The following is a 19,371-nucleotide window of genomic DNA, read 5'->3' on the forward strand; positions in this document are numbered from 1 at the left end:
TTTTCTTAGTTATTCTAAACCTGTTATTTTCCTGTAATCAGCAGTGACCTCCTGGCGTCATCATCCGCGGCACTTACCCAGCATGCACTGCTCTCGAACCCTCATTATGGCAGGATAGCGATTTCTCCTGCTTTCCACCCTGTGGGGCAGACAGCCAATCAGCTTGAGAATAAACGCCCACATGACACACAGGAAGAGTGTCAGCCACCCTGTGCTACTTCCTGCTCTGTCTCATCTCAGCATCCTGCTATAGTCACGATCAGGTGAGTCTGAGTCCGTCTGAACACGGAGAGGGCAAGAGGTTTCACAAAAACAACCAGCTTTAATTAAATTAACAGGTTTTCTCAACATCTGGATGGCTTTTAGTGAAGAACTGTCTGCTTTTGTCAGGTTAGTGGCATTAAATATTTAAAGCACATAGTAAGTATATCTACCAGTATCAATATTTATAAAATTAATCATCTAAATCTATTACTTTTGGACATATAGAAATTCACACATTCATATTTATTTGGTGTTTTCTGTACAGGCCGATGCGGACAGACACATAATTAACTAAACAAGTATATTCTTTATTTATTTGATGCTTATTTAATTTTACACACACACACACACACACACACACACACACACACACACACACACACACACATATATATATATATATATATATATATAATTGTACTATATCTTCATTTGTATATTATTTATATTATACACTGATGCTTATTTATATATAAAATGTTATTTTTAAATAAAATATTTATTTATTTGTTTATATTACATTTATATTAAGGTGTGTGTATGTGTGTTAAATAACAAATACTTTATAATTTAATAATAAATAACATTATATTCTTCATTTTTAATGCTTATTTTAGATGTATTTAATTATATGTATATATATTAATATATAACATATTATTTTATTTATTTATTTGATGCGTATTCATTTTAGATGTATTTAATTATATATATTTATGAATAAATTGTGTATGAATTTATAATATACAATATATGCTTTTAACATTTACATATATATATATATATATATATATATATATATATATATATATATATATATATATATATATATATATGTATTTATATATATATATATATATATATATATATATATATATGTATATATATATATATATATATATATGTATATATATATATATATATATGTATATATATATATATAGTTTCTGTCTCCCTTTTGATTATGTCATTTGGTTCAGGTGTGTGTCATTAATTATCCTCATTTTTCCTCATATTCAAGTTGTGTTCATTTAACTGTTTTCTGTCCAGTCTACTATGTCCCTATGCCTGAAATGAGCTGTGATTGGTCGATTTACGTGTCAATCAGAGGGTTTCTTCCTGTCATGTGGGCGGTCCTTGGTCAGAATGAGCTGCAGAGAGTCGTGCAGGTGTGAATATAAATGCAGCTTGATGCAGTAATGAAGGGTTTGTTCGGAGACCTCGGCTCACACAGAAGGTCAAAGTGAGATGCTGATTCTCTCTTAATAGTTTTACTCTTAGCAAAACACGTTTACTTTATAACCTCTTGTTTTTGGCAATTTTACCCAGGGCTTTAAAAGCAAAGCTAACCTTCACATCGGCTCTTCAGAGTGAGTAAAATGACTCAATTATGTGCTTTCTGAGCTACTTTACATAAATCAGAACCAGCTAGTAATCTTAATGAAGGTTTAGTGTTGATATTTTAGTGTTGTCAGGCGGCATTTCTGTTTATCACTGCGTTTGTGATTTCATTTCACCTTGAGATGAGAAGCTGCTCATTAATGCAAACGCACAGGAGTGCGAACGCATTGACATCTTTAGCTATCCGCACATAAACATCTCAATAACCTCCATCTCCTCTCTAGACGTTACCCAGCATGCATCGCTCTTAATCCGTTTCATCATTATGGAGATAAATAACTTTGTCTCCATTTCACGACAGGGATATGGTTATTGCTTGTGTGTCATTTAGCAAACATGGGTTTTTATCCATTATGACGGGACACACGCCACAGGGTTCAGAGTCGAGCTCAAGGGCAAATTGTCAAAAATAAGACCAAATATCTGAGAACTGATGAAACCAATGGACAAAACTGCACATTTTTAAAAGGGACTAGTTGGGGGTTTGTTTGAAAGTCAAAACAACAAACGTGTGTATAAAAGTGTTATTTATGAACACATACAGTGTGTTTTTTGTTTACATGAAAAACCAAATTATAACGTTTAAGTGCAAGAAACTTAAAAGAGAAGAAAGTTTAGAATAATTTTTGATTTTTTAAAATGTTTTTGAAATATGTCTCTTCTGCTCACCAAGGCTGCATTTATTTGATTAAAAATACAGTAAAAACAGTAAAATTGGGAAATATTTTTACAATTTAAAATAACAGTTTTCAATGTGACTATCTGTTAAACTGTAATTTATTTCTGTGATCAAAACTGTGTTTTCAGCATCATTACTCCAGTCTTCAGTGTCACATGATCTTCAGAAATCATTCTAATTTCTGATTTGCTGCTCGAGAAACATTTCTGATTATTACTGATTATTATCAATGTTAAAAACAGTTGTTCTGCACAATATTTTTGCTGAAATCATCATACAAAAGGTTAAAAAAAATAACACTTTTATTCACCAAGCAGAGATTTTCAAAATTGTCAAAGACATTGATAATGTTACAAAAAAATGTATTTCAAATAAATTAAAAGTTATTTTGAATTTTCTTTTCGTCTGTGAAACCTGAAAAATAAAATGTAGCACAGTTTCCACTAAAATATGAGCTGTTTTCAACATTGATAATAATCAGAAATGTTTCTTGAGCAGCAAATCAGCATATTAGAATGATTTCTGAAGATCATGTAAACACTGAAGACTGGAGTAATGATGCTGAAAATTCAGCTTTGATCACAGGAATAAATTACATTCTGACACCTATTCAAACAGAAAACAGTTATTTTAAACTGTAATAATATTTTGGAGTATTATGCTTTTTACTGTATTTTTGCTCAAATAAATGCAGCCTCTGTGAGCATAAAACCGTTATTTTAAAAAATGAATTACTCCAAACATTTGACCGCTAGTATAAATGCTGTAGATTACGAGGAAAGTGGTGCACTTTGGAAAGTTTCTCAAACTTGTGTTCAGCGTTTGGAGAAACTTGTGATCTGAAAGACTCCTAATAGACTCACTGGAAGATGTGAACAAACTCCAGATCAAAGCCGTGCACAGGATTGCTTCTGAAGATGAACCCGGAGGCGCGTCTATAACACGGACCCTCATGTCTGATTCTGTACAGACCGCGAGAGGACACAGCCTGGAAACTTTGTAAGCTGCTGTTTTATGTTGTTTATGTGAACATTTTTACATTTAATCTCATTTTAGCCCGTATTTAATGTATCCCAGAATCTATTTCAACAAGCTCCGAGAAAGAAAGAAAAACACTGAAAATGATGGAAAACTCTGTTGAAATCAGCTGAGACGAGTTGCATGTGCACTTAATATTAATATTTAATTTGTATATACAATATTAGATTTCAGGGACACGTCCCAAACTAGTTAAAGTTTCTCTCTTGTGTGAAATAGGATTGAATTTGCGCGAGCATGTGGATTGGATTCCTTGCACATAACAGCGTGACCCTGACGCTCTCCAAGGCTTTGTTCACACTGCTTGGAAATCTGATTTGTTTTTTAAATCCAATCTTTAGGATTTACTGTCGGTTTTCTTCTGCAGCTACTGTGAATAGCTGTCATCTTGGAAAGAAAGTGTGGAAAATTTAAAATTTTGTCATTCCCTGTTAAAAATAAAGCTGTAAAGCTCAAGCGGTCCGGCTTGGAGACAAACTAGACCAGCTTAGGCTGGTTTAAGCTGATTTTTCAGCAGCATTGTGTCCATTTCGCATCATGAGACAACACGAGCATCGCTGGCATAAGCCTACTGTATTTCACAAATTCATACGTTACCTGAAACCGCAAATATACTCTCATTCACTCTTACAACTGTATATAGGTGTGGATTGGGTTAAAAACAAACACACAACATTTGTGTGGACAGTCACTGAAACTGTAAATAAATCCCATTTATTCAAATTGCATTCTTTTATATAAACATTTATATGTATACTGTATGTACATTTATTTTATTTATTAAAATATATATATATATATATTTTCTTCAATAAATTATTTTTATAGATGATTCACCATTAACTATTTTATTAATTAATAACAAAAAGTAAACAATTATTCATTTATTTGTTAATTTTTGTACTTTTTTATTAATGTGCTCTAATTACATTTTCCTTCATAAACAACATACATTTCATATGTATATCTATATTTATTTTATTTATAAATATATATATAATTATTCAATAAATTATTATATTTATATTATAATAGATGTTTCAGTAACTATCTAAAAATAATAAAAAAGTAAACATTTATTTATTCATTCATTCGCTTTATTCTTTATGTATCCTAAATACATAATTTTTTGCAAGTAGCATATAAACTTTTTTTTTTTTATTAAATGCTTCACCAATGAATTTTTTTAAATATATTTATTTAATTAGTAACATTTATTTATTAATTTAGTTATGAACAAACATTCTTCCAGTGCATTATTTGTTATTATTACAATATTTGTTCATAGTTATCTGTTCTTTAATAATCTTCTCAAAATGTTAGCACTAAACTAGACTTTTGAACATACAGAGAACATTCATAAATAACAATTGTTTTTTAGAGCATTCTGTTTGCTAGGGTGATTGTAATTTTTTTTCTTAGTCCTTATCATATGAAAAACCTTATGTATGTGTGAAATGGTATAGAGATACAGTACTTGGTTCACAGTATAAGCCAAATAGATAAAACCAGAGTAAAAGCAGATGTTTGCTGCCTGCTTGAAGGAGATCAGAGTCTGATCTTTGGTCAGGATCTAAAATGCCTCATTTCAGGCTCACTGCAGGCTCACGGATGATTCTCCTTCAATCTGCAGGCCGCACAGAGACGAGAAACGCTCGGAGAGTTTTCCCGAAGGCGTTCTCTCTCTGCCTGCTGGGAGTCATTAATTTAAGTCAGAGCTGCCGCCGTCAGCCAATAGAAACGTCCGTCATCTGCCCCGCTCGTTTGCAAGAGCCATTAACTTTTGTTGCAATACGCAAGTTTCTGGCTGCAATAAAAAAGACGCATTAAACATGCAAGACATGTAATTCTTTCCATTCCTCAGAGGTGAAATGGAGAAAGCAAGATGTCAGCAGCAGAGTTTTTGTTCAGCGTCTGAGCCAAAGGGAAGCGCTCTCAGCGTAAACAGCACGTTTATGGTCATTTTCCTAATGTGTCAGGCAGCTGGGTCATGTGCAGCAACACTGGCTCTCGGCGTACAAGTCAGACTGTCAGAATAAAGGGAGAATTATCTCAGTCTCTCTGAATAATGCTGCTGTAAGTCTGTGGGTTTCGGAGGCTTTTTGTTTGACTGTCCTACTTTGAAAAATCAGCTAACAAGTGAAAAATTCTGTCTACATAATTACATACAGGCGAATGTAGCTGCGAAAATCAGCCTAATGGCAGAGTTTTTTCCCCACACACAATTTCCATATTTTCTCTTTGTTTCTTTTTTTTTTTTCTTTTTCCCAGTAGCATGATTTTTGATTGCACTAGTTTTACTGAAGGAATCCTTGAGGAGGGATTTGAAGTGCAGTCTACCACGCTTCAGGCTTCAAGGGCCCTTCAGAGACTGTTATTTTTCATTTAAAAATCTATTTCGTGTGAGATTCTTCTCCTAAAATTCCTCAATAAACGAAAAAAACACTACAGCAAAAAAAATGACTGTCCATGACATAAATTGAGTTCATATTGAAAACTTTTAATTGCAAACTTTGAATGGAAATCTAAGCACATTTTGAGATGTTAAAGCAATAGTTCATATAAAGATGAAAATTTGCTGTAAATGTGCTCACCCTCAGGCCATCCAAGATTAGGATGAGTTTGTTTCTTCATCAGATTTGTAGAAATGCAGCATTGCATCAGTGTCTCAGCAATGGATGCTCTGCAGTGAATGGGTGCCGTCAGAATGAGAGTCTAAACAGCTGATAAAAACATCACAATAATCCACAAGTAATCCACAGCACTCCAGTCCATCAGTGAACATCTGGAGAAGACAAAAGCTCTGTGTTTTTAAGAAACAAATCCAGCATTAAGACACTTTTAAATAAAATACGAATCCATAAAACCCAAAAGCTATTCTTTTATGGCATCACTGCAAAACCCTCTTTAGGATCCGTTATTTTTATAGAGACAAGTTTCAGGGACTTTATTCAGGAGAAAATCTTGAGCAGAACGCCTTTAATCTCATTAGTGAAACAATTGAGCTTTTGGCAATCTCATTTGGGATTTTATTTCCCTGTGGGCCCAAACACATAACCAAACTCTGGATGTGTCCTCTGTCTTGTTTTAATGTTGGAACAGGATCTTTAGGATGCGCTGGGCTTCGCCAGTTTATTACTAAAGCAAATATTTACTCTGTTCAACTGCAGCGCAGACAAAATCAAAAGCCTACGGCATTCATTAGAACAGCTTGTCTGGCTCATAAATATATTTAGAATATTTACATTTACTCTGGAAATGTTTCTAACCACAAATTTCCATTTCTCAAGCAGCCAAGAAAGAAACGAGTACAGGGTAAAACATGGCGTCTTAATTTCTCCATTACTCTGTTATGCAAAAAAGGCCAAAATGTGACTGGTTCCAGTCCAAATGCACAACAATCGATAAACCGAAGAGAATGCATGACCCTTCCAGACAGACGTTTAACCCTCAAACCAAAACATTAATAATGATGTGTTGACCAGTCACGCCAGAGGTCAGATTTCAGGGCGTCAGGTATTTTTATGCATCCTCGTAGAGGACATACTGTGTGATATTTAATCCTTCAGATTAAAACCATACATTGTCATCATATCAAAGAGGCTTTTCCTGTTCCTCTTGTAATCATACACCTGCCTCCTCCTGAGAGACATACAGCCTTCTTCATGCAACACAAATCACTATGGCAACAGCCGGGATGAAAATTACCTCTCTTCCGAGCTGGATATCGACAGGAGGAGACGAGAGCGAGAAAGAGGCCGTGTAGGCTTTGCTGTGCATTAGCACCCAACAATTTCACTAAACACTCTCGCTGACAGAAAACATCCACAACGCAGTTTGAAATGTCAGCTGACTGTAATCATCCGTCTCTGTTCTGACGCAGTTCGCACGCGCAAATCATGAAATTCATGGTTGTTAAAGGAAATCTGCAGGGGGTCTGCAGGAACCTGTAGCTAATGTCAGACGTGAAAAACACAGGCTGAAGCGAGATGTTTAAACCTTCATTCATGCATCAGTTGTGTTACTGTAGAGGTAGCGTGTGGGGTTTTTACAGTGCAAAGCAGATGTGTTTACGTTAATATGTACAGTTCAGCTAAAGGGAATCGTGTGGATAAAGATCTGGGCTGTTAACTGAAAGGTTGTAGGTTCAGATCTCAGGAGGGTTGATCTATAACTATAGAGTTCACTTAAACACTTAAAGCATTATGCAGATCTGCTGTTTAAAACCCACACAGTTAGTTGTATATATGCCAATGCCCTAACTATGTCATAAACAGTGGAGGATTTTTTTTTTTTTTTTTGAATTAAGTAAAGGATTTAAGGGGAAAAAATAAAATAAATATACTGTATAAATCTTTTTTTTTTTTTTTTAAATATGCACACATTCACTCTTATTCATATTCCTAATATGTCAAAATCGAAAAAATGGTGAATTGTTTTTTGTTTCCTCACATCAAGTTATGAATTATGTAAATAATTAATCCTATATTATTTCAAAATGGCGAAATTTGACAAAAAGTAGGGTAGTTTGTATCACTGGATATAAGACCGTTTAACGTTTATATCTTAAAACAGTTCTCAGATAATAAATGTTAAGATATTTACATATTTACTTTTCCACACCAAGAACAATAGCTATAAAGATAACAATATTTAAGAATAGCAGAGTCACAACTATAACGATAAAAGCACAGAGAAATTATATCAATGGAATCACTTTCAAATTTTTTTTTTTTTTTTTTTTTTTTCAGCTGATGAGCGATTAAAAACTTTGACAGCCAATCAGAATCAATCCTGCTGGAGAATTTAAAGTGGTAGATGAGCGTTTGCTTAGAATAAACAGACGATATCGTCTGCTGCTGTGGATGTTGTGTCTTTGAATGTCTTTGGAGTGGAAGATGAAGCTGTGAGGAGCATCAATGCACTGAAGCTGAGCTGCAGAAACACGCTTAACACGAGTCCAGAGTCCAGACAGAAGCAATGCACCCTGGGAATCAAGTGCAGCATTTTTCCCCAATCAGACGCTGATTATGAATGTGAGAGGACCCTCGGCTCGAGCATTGATGGCTTCTCTGTCATTTTTACACAGTGGACACACTTGAGATTGTTTGGCAGCTCGGTGAGAGGGCCTCTGCTGAACTGGCGAGCCAAACAAATCAGCAGCTCACAGTCAGTGCGGTGATCACCAAAAGCACATTCACAGAGGATGATGGGTGGACGGATGTCGGCTCTCTTTTATTAAAGCTCATCTCTGCGTGTAATTGGCTCAGAGATGGCTGATAATCTGCCGTGGAAGATATTTGTCTCCGACTTGTTCCGTGTCCTTCTCAGCTGGAGCCAAATTATCATACTCTCAAAATGAAGATCTATTCCTGGAATATTCTTGGAGCAACACCGAATCATCAGACGGATTGCATTAATATAACTGTTTTAATTCTTCATGTCTGCTCACCAAAACGTCTGAAAAACTGTGAACAATAATCAAATATTCATGCCATCTGGAGTCGTGGCGTCTTGATAGTTCAGGAATTGGGACGGTTATGCAATAATAGCAGGTTTAATTGGATTAGTACATAGCAGATCTTTGAATCTGGATCACATTACAGCCTGTTTTGACAAAGAAACACTCACTGCTTTAAGCGTAATTTGGCAACACCTTACAAAAGGGTTCCAGTTGTATCTCCAATTCAGTTTTTTTTTTTCCCGCCACGGAATATTTAATAAAAAATTAATTGTGACTTTTTATCTAGAGTTTCTCAGTTTATATCTCTCAATTAGGACTTTGTTTGTAAAATATTAACTTTTTTCCTTGCAATTGTGAGATTACATCTTATAAAAGTTTTTTTCATGTCTCCTCTGTGGAATAAAAAAGTGACTTTTTATCTCACAATTCTAAATTGCTTTCTCACAATTGGAAATCTCACAAGAAAAAAAGGCAAATTCTATTCAAGTTCTAATTCTTTTTTAATTTCCAACACATAATAAAAAATGTAATTGCATCTTTTTTTGTAACTATGTTTGTTCGTTGTTGTTGTTTTCTTGCAGTTGTGAGATAATGACTCACAATTGGGACACTTCTTCTCAGAATTGCAAATTTATAATTCTGACTTTAAAAAAAAAATGTGAGGATAAAAGCTAAAAAAAAAAAAAGGTTCCTGTAGTGAAACAGGCTTCTATAGTCAACAACATTCAATTAAAAATACTTCTAAAGCATTTATTAATCTTAGTTCATGTTCATTTTAGTGTTTACAAATACATTATTCAAATCAAAAGTTGTATCTATGAATATTATTTAATGGACCTGATCTAACATTTGCATTTTTATTAATTAACTTTAACAATAATTAATAAATACTGTAACAAACATATGTTTCATTAACTAATGGGTTATTGTAAAGTGCTGTTACCCAAAAAGAAAACATTTGCGAAAGAAAATAAAATAAACGTAATTTAAAGTGTATTCTTATATATTTCACAATTTGATTTAAAATTGTTTTAAGGGTGTTTAGATGGAAAACAAGTCAACAATAATGATCACTGAAATGAAATAATGAAAAATAAGCACTGTGTTTTACCTTTATACCTGCCTAAAATCTGTCAGTTTTTTCAGGTGATGCCTGCAGATTGTGGACGTACTAAACAAACTTCATTGGGATGAATAGAAATGGGAACGTACGGCTCTCTCCTGGTACACTGAAACTCACCGGACCGAGGAACGTCAAAAGATGTCTCTGGAAATTTCACTCTGTAAGTTGCTTCAGATAAAAGTGTGTTCTTAGAGATGAGAAGCTATAATATTCACCAAAGAGAATAAATACATCAGAATAGCTGAATTATGAGCTCTGTGTTACATTTCATCTCTTGTAATCTGACGAAACATCATCTGATGCTTGCTTGGCATGAATTTTGGATGTTGTATAACACCTTAAAGCTTGCATTATAAAGTCTTTACGGAAACTTTAGATAAAGTTAGGACAAATGGGAGCGTTGCACTCAAATCCTTTGCCGGCGGCAAAACAGCAGATGATGATATCGATCATGCAAAAATAAGTTTTCCTCCTCTGTCTTGTATTATTAGCATCATGACCCGGTCCCTGACTGTTTCCATCTGTCATCAAGCGCTCAGTCAATGTCAACATGCATGTTGAGCCAAAGGCAAGTTGGGACGCCTTTTCAGAGTTTTATGATTCAGTTTGTGGGACAAAATGTCAAAACTGTTCAATTCAATTTGTCAGAGCGAGAATCCATGGCTTGATTCCTGACAGAGGAATAGAATATGACTAATCTCAGATCTAATCTCATCGCTGGGGTGCCAAATCCTTCTCTGACTTCACTTTCCAGACACATCAGTCATTTCTCCAGCTAATGATTTTAGCCATTATATTTTCATCCGTCAAAACAGTTAAATGTTTTCTGTGCGAGCAGAGGATTGGTTTTAATAACTGAGGCAGGACATCAGATTTAACCCTTTTGGTTCAATGCAAATCTGATCAGCCGGCTGGATGTGCATTAGTCAGGTTTTGTAGTTTTGTGTTGCTGTCTGGCACTGAAGAACATGGAATCTGATTGGAAACTAAATACTGTCTAATATATACATTATATACTGCCACCGCCTTTTAAAGTGCAATAAGAAAAGAGCAAGAATTTTGCATCGTAGATGTTCAAATTGCATTGTTGTGCATGAATCACTATGTTGCTTGACTAATTCAGTAACTGACATCATTATCATCTCAAAAACAAATACAGTTGTTCTGCATTTTTAAAGCAAATTAAGCATAATGTGTCAGGAGCTATATGTTAAAATCATGTTGATATTGCATATGGTTTATTTGCATTCAGTATTGCACAAGGTTATTTTTATGTCTGACCTAGGCTGAATTAATTATATAAGAATACAGTCAAATAGACAGTGAAATATTATTATAATGTAAAAGAACTCTTTTCTAAGTGAGTATATGTTAAAATATAATTTATTCCTGTGATCAAAGATGAATTTTTCAGCATCATTCCTCCAGTCTTCAGTGTCACATGATCTTCAAAAATCATTCTAATATGCTGATTTGCTGCTCAAGAAACATTTCTGATTATTATCAATGTTGAAAACAGTTGTGCTGCACAATATTTTTGTGGAAACTGTGATGCATTATATTTTTTTTTTCCAGAATTCTTTGATGAATAGAAAGTGCAAAAGAACAGCATTTATTTGAAATCGAAATCTTTAGTAACATTATAAATGTCTTTACTGTGACTTTTGATCAATTTAATGCATTCTTGATTAATAAAAGTTTTAATTTCTTCAAAATAAAAATCTTTAAAAATCATACTGACCCCAATTATATATTTTAGAACATTAGAGTGCAAACATTAAATGTTAATTTACAAAAGAGGTACTTTAAGCATTGTAAATAAACGATTTGTCTATTAATATTGTTTAATGATTTTGGAAATGCTGTTAAATTGTAACATGTTTGAAAAATGTGTTATAATTTAAAAAATGCAGAATTTCTCAATAATTATTTAATTCCAATTTGAATTATGATTCTATATCCAGTTTGAAAGCTCATTTGAAGTTCAGGAATTTAATAGGTTTGTTCAGTTCTGTTCTGAATGCTGCTCATCCCTGTATTTCACACGCTCTGCTCGGCTCATGTGTATTTTATATTTTGGCAAATGTAGGCTTATCTGGGAATTCCATGCATGCTTAAAATTAAAACCAGCTTCTTTCAGAAATGGTGTGTCATTCTGAACATATTCTGTCAGTCAGAGATTCTTTGAAAACTATTTCACGGTCAAGGCTTCCACAGGATTTTTTTTTTCTTAGAAATCAATTTCTCTCTCTCTCTCTCTCTCTCTCTCTCTCTCTCTCTCTCTCTCTCTTTCTCTCTCTAGATCTTTTATTTTTCTACAGTATCTCGTTAATGCTTCAAAGTACAAATTACAAGTTCATCGTTTAGTGTTAGTAGTTGAATCATTTCACTCACACAATAAGAGTATTGTGGGATCTTCAGCCGTATATTTGAAATGCAAACGCTCCTTTGAGACACTCCGAGAACTTCATTATTGTTCGGTGTCATTCCAATTTAGATAAGAGAGCAGTCTGTCTAATGCCACTGATACAGCTCGTCTAAGTGTGGCTGCAAAGCTCTGATAGCTGTCAGAGAGAGAATGGAGCAGAGGATTATGGGATTGAGGCTGTGTCTCACTCTGAGCTGATGATCTAACAGGTGTTTTTGGTGAACAGGTGTTTGAAAATGAACATGTCTTTTAATTACAGGAGCTCTTACTGTGGTCACGGGCTGCTGTCAGGGATTTGACTGAATCACAAAACTGTGTATCATTGCAAAGAGGTCTTATTAGAGGTAACTAAAACTATAAAAATACTTAAACTGAAATAAATTAAATTTTTTGTTTATATTTTAATTTTAGTTGAAGTTTTAGTAATTTTGCTGTGGTTTTGTAATTTTTAGTAGTTTTGTTAAAAAAAAGAGAGAGAGAAATGTCTACATATCTTTTCAAATAAAATTTATTCCGTTTTAGTTAATTTTTCAAGTTAAACTAAATGAAAATGAGAATTATTATTATTACTAGCAAATAACTGAAATAAAATATTTTACAATTGCTTGTTTTATTTAATCTGCTTACAAAGACAAAATTTCTCAACTCTTTTTTTAACATATATGTAGTTTTTATTCATTTTTATGTCATTAATAGTTATAATTTTTCATTTCAATATTAATTTTTAGTAGCTATTAATTTTTAGTTTAGGTATAATACATTTATATATGTTTTATTTAAATTAAACTAAAAAAAAAAAAAAGAAACATTTTACCTCGTAAAATAGCTGAAACAAAATATAATTTAAAAAAAAAAAATTATCTTATTTCTTCTATTTTAGAATGTTGAGAAGAAGTTTGCCTCGGGAAATAACTGAAGTAAAATAATTTTATTTCAGCTATTTTCCAAAGCAACAATTCTGATTTTCATTTAGTTTTACTTAATAAATGAGCTATATAGACATACAGTATGTAAAAAAACATGAGAAAAACACACAACAAAAGTACTAACACTTTAACTTAAATTAAATAGAAGAATGCAAAAATAAAAACATGAATAAAACTATAATAGTAGGCTCAGTGATACTGCAGTGGGGAAAAATGTAGTTGGTTGACATTATATTAATAATCACAGCAAGCTCATTTTGATTTCTCATTTTGTTTAATGAATTTATGCAAATGATCAGATGAGTGATGTTAGTTAGACATGACTCAGGAAGCGTAAGTTTTGGTTTCACGCGCATATGCGACTGCATTAACATCCCAGTCATTAGCCGCATGAGAGGAGGAGGAACTTATGCATAATTCATGAGATTCTGATTAAAGCAGCAGAGCTCCGCCCCTTCCTGTCATCATGGCAGCAGCAGAAGTGCCACAGTCATGCATTATAGATGCAGCAACAGCCACCTGACATGCTCTCACGCTGAGAGCGACTTCCTCGCGCCGTATGCTGCATGCTGACACGATCGATGTGAAGACGCAGGCCACAAATCCTGGAGCCCATCTGACACCAGCCACTTAAAAACTAATTACAACCACCGATTTACCTTATGAAGCCATCAGGGTTTGCAGTGCTCATGTAAATTCACTGCACGCCTCTGGAGATCCGAGTGCATTGTTTCTAGTGTTTGCTCTACAAATTCAATCTGTGGCATATTATTGACTAATTGCCTTGAAAAACATATGCAAATTAACACAACGGCGTAATCACTTCTTCATTTTTTATTTTTTGCATCCTGCAGGACCCTGAATGTCTTCTCTCTCCATTACAGCTCCGTAATTGTAAACAGCATTATAATACTGTTTTTTATTCCAGAATGGACTGGAGTTTGGGGCAAGCAATGCCAAATAATTAAAATGCACAAATGTCCCACCGTGTGAAACCACCCACCTGGCAACATGCGAGGGCAACAGCTGGTCAGACATCTCACGCTGCTTAATTACCGCTGACATTCCCGCGGCTCTTAATAAAGGTACATGGAAATGACATGAAAAGAATTTGCAGTCTTACAGCAGTGTTCCTGCTTGACAGCTGGGAAATCAGGCTTTAGAGATCAACAACATGACCAAAGTTTTGCATTGCAGGATTTTACAATACACTCTCAAAAAAAAACAAAAAAAAAAAAAAAAACAATGTGCATATACGTTAAAGGATCATATTTGTACTTAAAGTCTACATATTAGAACCTTTTGTAAGGGTACTGCCCCAGAGACAGCTTTTGTACCTTTTTTTTTGCTCAGAGTGTATATATATTTTTTTTTTCAGTGCTGCAAACTATACAGAAAATTGCTTTTATACTAAATTACTAAATAATTATTTGGTAATAGCTGTTTTTGATTAATCTACTGAATTAAATGCTAATAAAATTAGCTTTGTCTCCTTTGAGCAAAACTACCATTCAAAAGTTTGATATAATTATTGTGGGATATGGAATAAAGTTTGTTTAATGTCTTTCAAAGAAGTCAGTTATGTTTCCCAAAGCTGCATTTATTTGATAAAAAATACAGTAGTATATTTTTATTATATTATATTGTAATATTATTTTATATTATATTATATTTAAATTTAACTGAAATAAAATTAAGGAATTTTATTATGTGTTTATATATATATATATTTTTTTTTTTTTTCATTTAAATTTGGATCTGCATTTTTGTTATTTTTTGTTACTTTTATAATGTCTAAATATTTTTCTTTTTTTACAAATGTTCATATTAATTTATGAATATATTTATATATTCATATTCAGATATTAATATATTAATTCTATTAATTAATTTTGTTTGTGTTTCCAGTGTGACAAACAAACCACAGTCAAGTTTTCTTTTCTTCACTTTTGTACACAAACTTAAATGCTGCAGTTTGAAACATTTAGTATTGTTTGCTGCATACAGCTTGTGCTTGTTACAAATTAGTAGGTACTGTATTGCACTGCAAGCAGAATGCTAATATCTTACAGTATTTTAAACAGCTTCAATTTATGCAGTATTGCATGCAATATTCTGCCACCTGAGGACAGATTTTCGTCTCCATCTGTTAGCAGCTAATCGTTTTCCTCTGGGATGCTCCTGTAAGGTTTCCTCACTCACTTCTGGCCATTAAGTTAATCCTGCTAATTGAATAATTTGATATGTAATGACACTATTTATTAGAGGTCAGCGTGTGCCAGAGGAATCGCTCGGAAAGTCACACACCTCTCCGTGGACATTAGTGCAGAACGGCTGAGTCAGCCAGAGAAAAGCACAGTGAAATTGTGCTGAAAATGACTGTCTTCAGCGCGTTTGTGAGAGATCTGAAGCTTTTCTGTGTGGGTTATGTAATCAGAACACATGCAGAGATAATATTCACTGTTTGGGAGTAAAAAGATTAGCAGTATAGCAGCACGATCAACTTTCCTGTGAAAAATGAGTCACTTGGATTTATATAGAAGTGACAGAAGAGTTCATTATTAACAGTCAAATGTGTGAATCAAGCAGGTGAATTGAGTTATTAATGCTGCATATGAATATAAATTAGATTTTTGCTGGATCCAGTGTGCCTGACAGTTTAGATTTAGTAAACGACATAAAATTAGCTTTCTGTGCAACGTTGCGCAGTGCACAGAACATTCAGTCTTAAAGTACTCATATTAGGATCACTTTCAGGTTCATAATTAAATTTTTGGGGTCTGCTAGATTACATTCACATGATTTAAAGTTCCAAAAATACATTATTTTCACATTGTTGCAGCCCCTATCTTCATCCTCTGAAAATGAGAAACAAGTTAATTGTAGCCCTTTCTGTAAAAAATTAAAAGATGGGAACACTTAAAAATTTAAGGTAACCAGCTTCAGCAGATTCAGCAATCTGCCTTAAACTTTTAAGTTTTCTCAACTTTTGATTTTTTTACAGCACAGTCAATGGGTTTTTCATTGGGATTCTGGTTAAATAAGGCCTGTGTTGAACACAAGCTCAAAATATTTTTACATTGTATTCAAATGCATCAGTAATACCTACTTGTGATAATTTTTTTAAAGCTTTGCTTGTCTTAAAAAGGCAAACAAGTGTACTACAGAGGTTTTTTTGTCAGCTGAACTGTTTATAGTCACACTCTTGCAAACTATTCTAACTCAAAAACTCAGTGAAAATGTTTTTAAATAAAGACTGAAGGTGTTTCAAAGCTTAATGGTGGCAACGTTGGCAGTGTAATTATTATTTCTAGCCTATGTTTAGATATTTAATTCTGCCGAATGTATTTAGGCTTCAAAACAAGGACTACAAACAAGGAAAGTGTTTTCTTTGAAGAGATGAAGTCCAGTCAGCAGAGACTTTGTGCTTTGTTACTTTGTGGAAACAGCTTTATTACACACTAAAGAAAATGCTAAATGTAAAAAAAGAAAAGAAAAAAGCATAATATCTGACCAAAAAAAAAAAAAAAAAATCAGGAAAGATTGGAAGTTCATGAAGCAGTTATCTTCCAGTTAAAGGAATAGTTCATCCAAAAATGAAAATTTGCTGAAAATTTGGAGAAATTTGGAGAAATGTAGGATTACATCAGTGTCTCAGCAATGGATGCTCTGCAGTGAATGGGTGCCGTCAGATTGAGAGTCCAAACAGCTGATAAAAACATCACAATAATCTATTCATTAACATCTTGAGAAACAAATACATCATTAAGACTTTTTTAACTTCAAACCATTGCTTCCAGCTAAAATACGAGTCCATAATCCATAATAAAGCTTCCTCCAGTGAAAAATCTCCTGCTGTCTATCACATCAAAATCCACACATGTTTTGTTCAGAGCTGTTTTGGCTTGTAAACGGTGCTCGATCTGTGCAGATTTCTCTCCTGATTCAGACCAGAATACTTTTTCACTGAAAGAAGCATTATTATAGATTATGGACTCCGATTTTAGCTGGAAGTTAAAAACCTCTTAATGCTGGATTTGTTTCAGCTTTTGTCTTCTCCAGATGTTAACTGATGGACTGGAGTGCTGTGGATTATTGTGATGTTTTTATCAGCTGTTTGGACTCTCATTCTGATGGCACCCATTCACTGCAGAGCATCCATTGATGAGACACTGATGCAATGCTGGGAGAACTATTCCTTTAACAGCACTGAGGATGTGTCTTTACTGGTGTATTTGTACATTAAGATATTCAGAATAGAAAACTTGCATGCTTCAAACTGTGTGGTAAACATGTAATACTGATGGCTTTTTAATAGTATGTAAATAAAAGCATGTTACATTGTTGTCACATGACTAGCTCTGTCTCAGCAGCAAAACCAGCCTGGATCAGCATATTAATTCAGCGCTCACACATGGCCGACTGATTTCCCAGCATGCCCATGAGAGAGAGAGTGATTTGCATCAGCGGTGATGGACATGAGATCACTTCCTTCCACCTGTAAGAACAGAGAAGATCATAATCACAGTCCATTTCCTCCTGGTGAGAATGCATTAGGTATTCACACGCGCTTCACACATCTGACTGTTTGCTGCCATTTCCAATAAAAACATTTTGTTGGCTTCTCTAAGCGTTTGCGACTGCGCCGTATGAGAGGGGAAAAAGCAATTTACTCTCGGCAGATTGAGTCGAGGAACTATTGGAATACAGAAACGGCTCTCGTAGATGGAAGTCAGTCTGGATTCGGATGCATTGTGGATTCTGTGAAGGAAAGATCAAGATGAGTTCAGATAGACTTTCTTAAATTGTGCTTGAATGATTCATTAGTCGATAAAGGTCAAAACAAATGAACAAACTTGCGCGTTGATCCACAGTTGATGTTTCATTTGTCAGATTTAGTGCTAGATGCATTTTGAAACACAATTTGTAGAGGCTAAAAGCTAAAAATAAAGACACAAACCTTTAGACTCTGGCTGTGTCAAATGGATAGGTCGCCCATAAATGAAAATGTGCAGTTAATTGACCCTCAGGCCATCCGAGATACATGACTCTTTTTGCTTCAGTAGAACACAAAAGAAGATTTTTGGATGAATCCATGCTGCTTTGTGATTCATAAAATGCAAATCAATAGCTACCAGCACTTTGAGAGTCATAAAAGCATATACAGGCAAAGCAAAATGAATCCCTGTGACTCCTGACGATATATTGAGGTCTTATGCAGCGAAACGATCAGTCTGTGCAAGAAAATTAACATTATTTACAATATTATTACATGAAATAAAGAGCCTCAGGCAACAGGGAAATATGATTCTTTTTCAAAAACTGAATCTTTTGGACAATTGATTCAATTAATGATTCAATCCACTAGTTCATTTACATAATCATGCAATGACATCACATATATGCAGTTATATCATTAAAGCACCCAATAATGATGTGAAATTTGGATGTTTTGCATGTCTAAAGCATGTACAGTGAAAAAACTTTTCACCTTTTTACATGAACAACGAGTAACCATAAAAATGTTTATTTCACCCCATGATTCAAGGGTTTGATTCACACATATTAGGTCATATTAGCGGCCCATCGGTCTTCGGAGTCGAACTGTTTCCTCACTTCAGTGACTGTTGGAGTAACTGAATCACTGAATCAGTTCATTCATCACAGGATCAGATACTGTTTTGCCTCGTGTCCAGTCGGAGTGACTGTCAGGTGTCTGAAAGTGAATTTTGTCTTGTACCTGAACTTGAAGATCTGTGCTGCTCGAGCTGCAAACTGTTTCAGAAGCTTCAGTCAGATTTGGTGAACTGGTTCATCCGAAAGAATCGGTTCGAAAGAATGATTCGTTCATGAACCGGACGTCACTCCAGTTCGTTTGCCTGAGGCTCTGGATTAGAGGTAATAATGTTGTAAACAATGTTCAGTTTCTTGCACAGACCAATCGTTTCGCTTCATAAGACCTTAATATTTCGTCAGGAGCCACGGGTACTAATTTCACGTTGCCTTTATTTGCTTTTTTGTCTCTCAAAGTGTCATCAGCCATTGACT

At 34.2% G+C, this 19,371-nt stretch overlaps 1 long non-coding RNA gene across 5 annotated transcripts; it reads left to right on the plus strand.

The window, feature by feature from the left end:
* The first annotated feature begins 1,337 nt into the window (after positions 1-1,337).
* LOC122139854 lies at positions 1,338-18,331 on the plus strand. 5 transcript variants are annotated; one of them, XR_006156621.1, is made up of 6 exons: positions 1,338-1,507; positions 1,594-1,634; positions 9,993-10,129; positions 12,657-12,741; positions 14,252-14,408; positions 17,697-18,331. It is a non-coding gene; the product is annotated as an uncharacterized LOC122139854 (long non-coding RNA). The 5 variants fall into 5 exon arrangements; XR_006156624.1 differs by lacking the exon at positions 1,338-1,507 and adding an exon at positions 3,231-3,343 and having other exon boundaries at positions 1,526-1,634; XR_006156622.1 differs by lacking the exon at positions 12,657-12,741.
* The last annotated feature ends 1,040 nt before the right edge of the window (positions 18,332-19,371 follow it).

The sequence above is a fragment of the Cyprinus carpio genome, chromosome B15 (genome assembly GCF_018340385.1).
Source record: "Cyprinus carpio isolate SPL01 chromosome B15, ASM1834038v1, whole genome shotgun sequence".
NCBI classification, from domain to species: domain Eukaryota; kingdom Metazoa; phylum Chordata; class Actinopteri; order Cypriniformes; family Cyprinidae; genus Cyprinus; species Cyprinus carpio.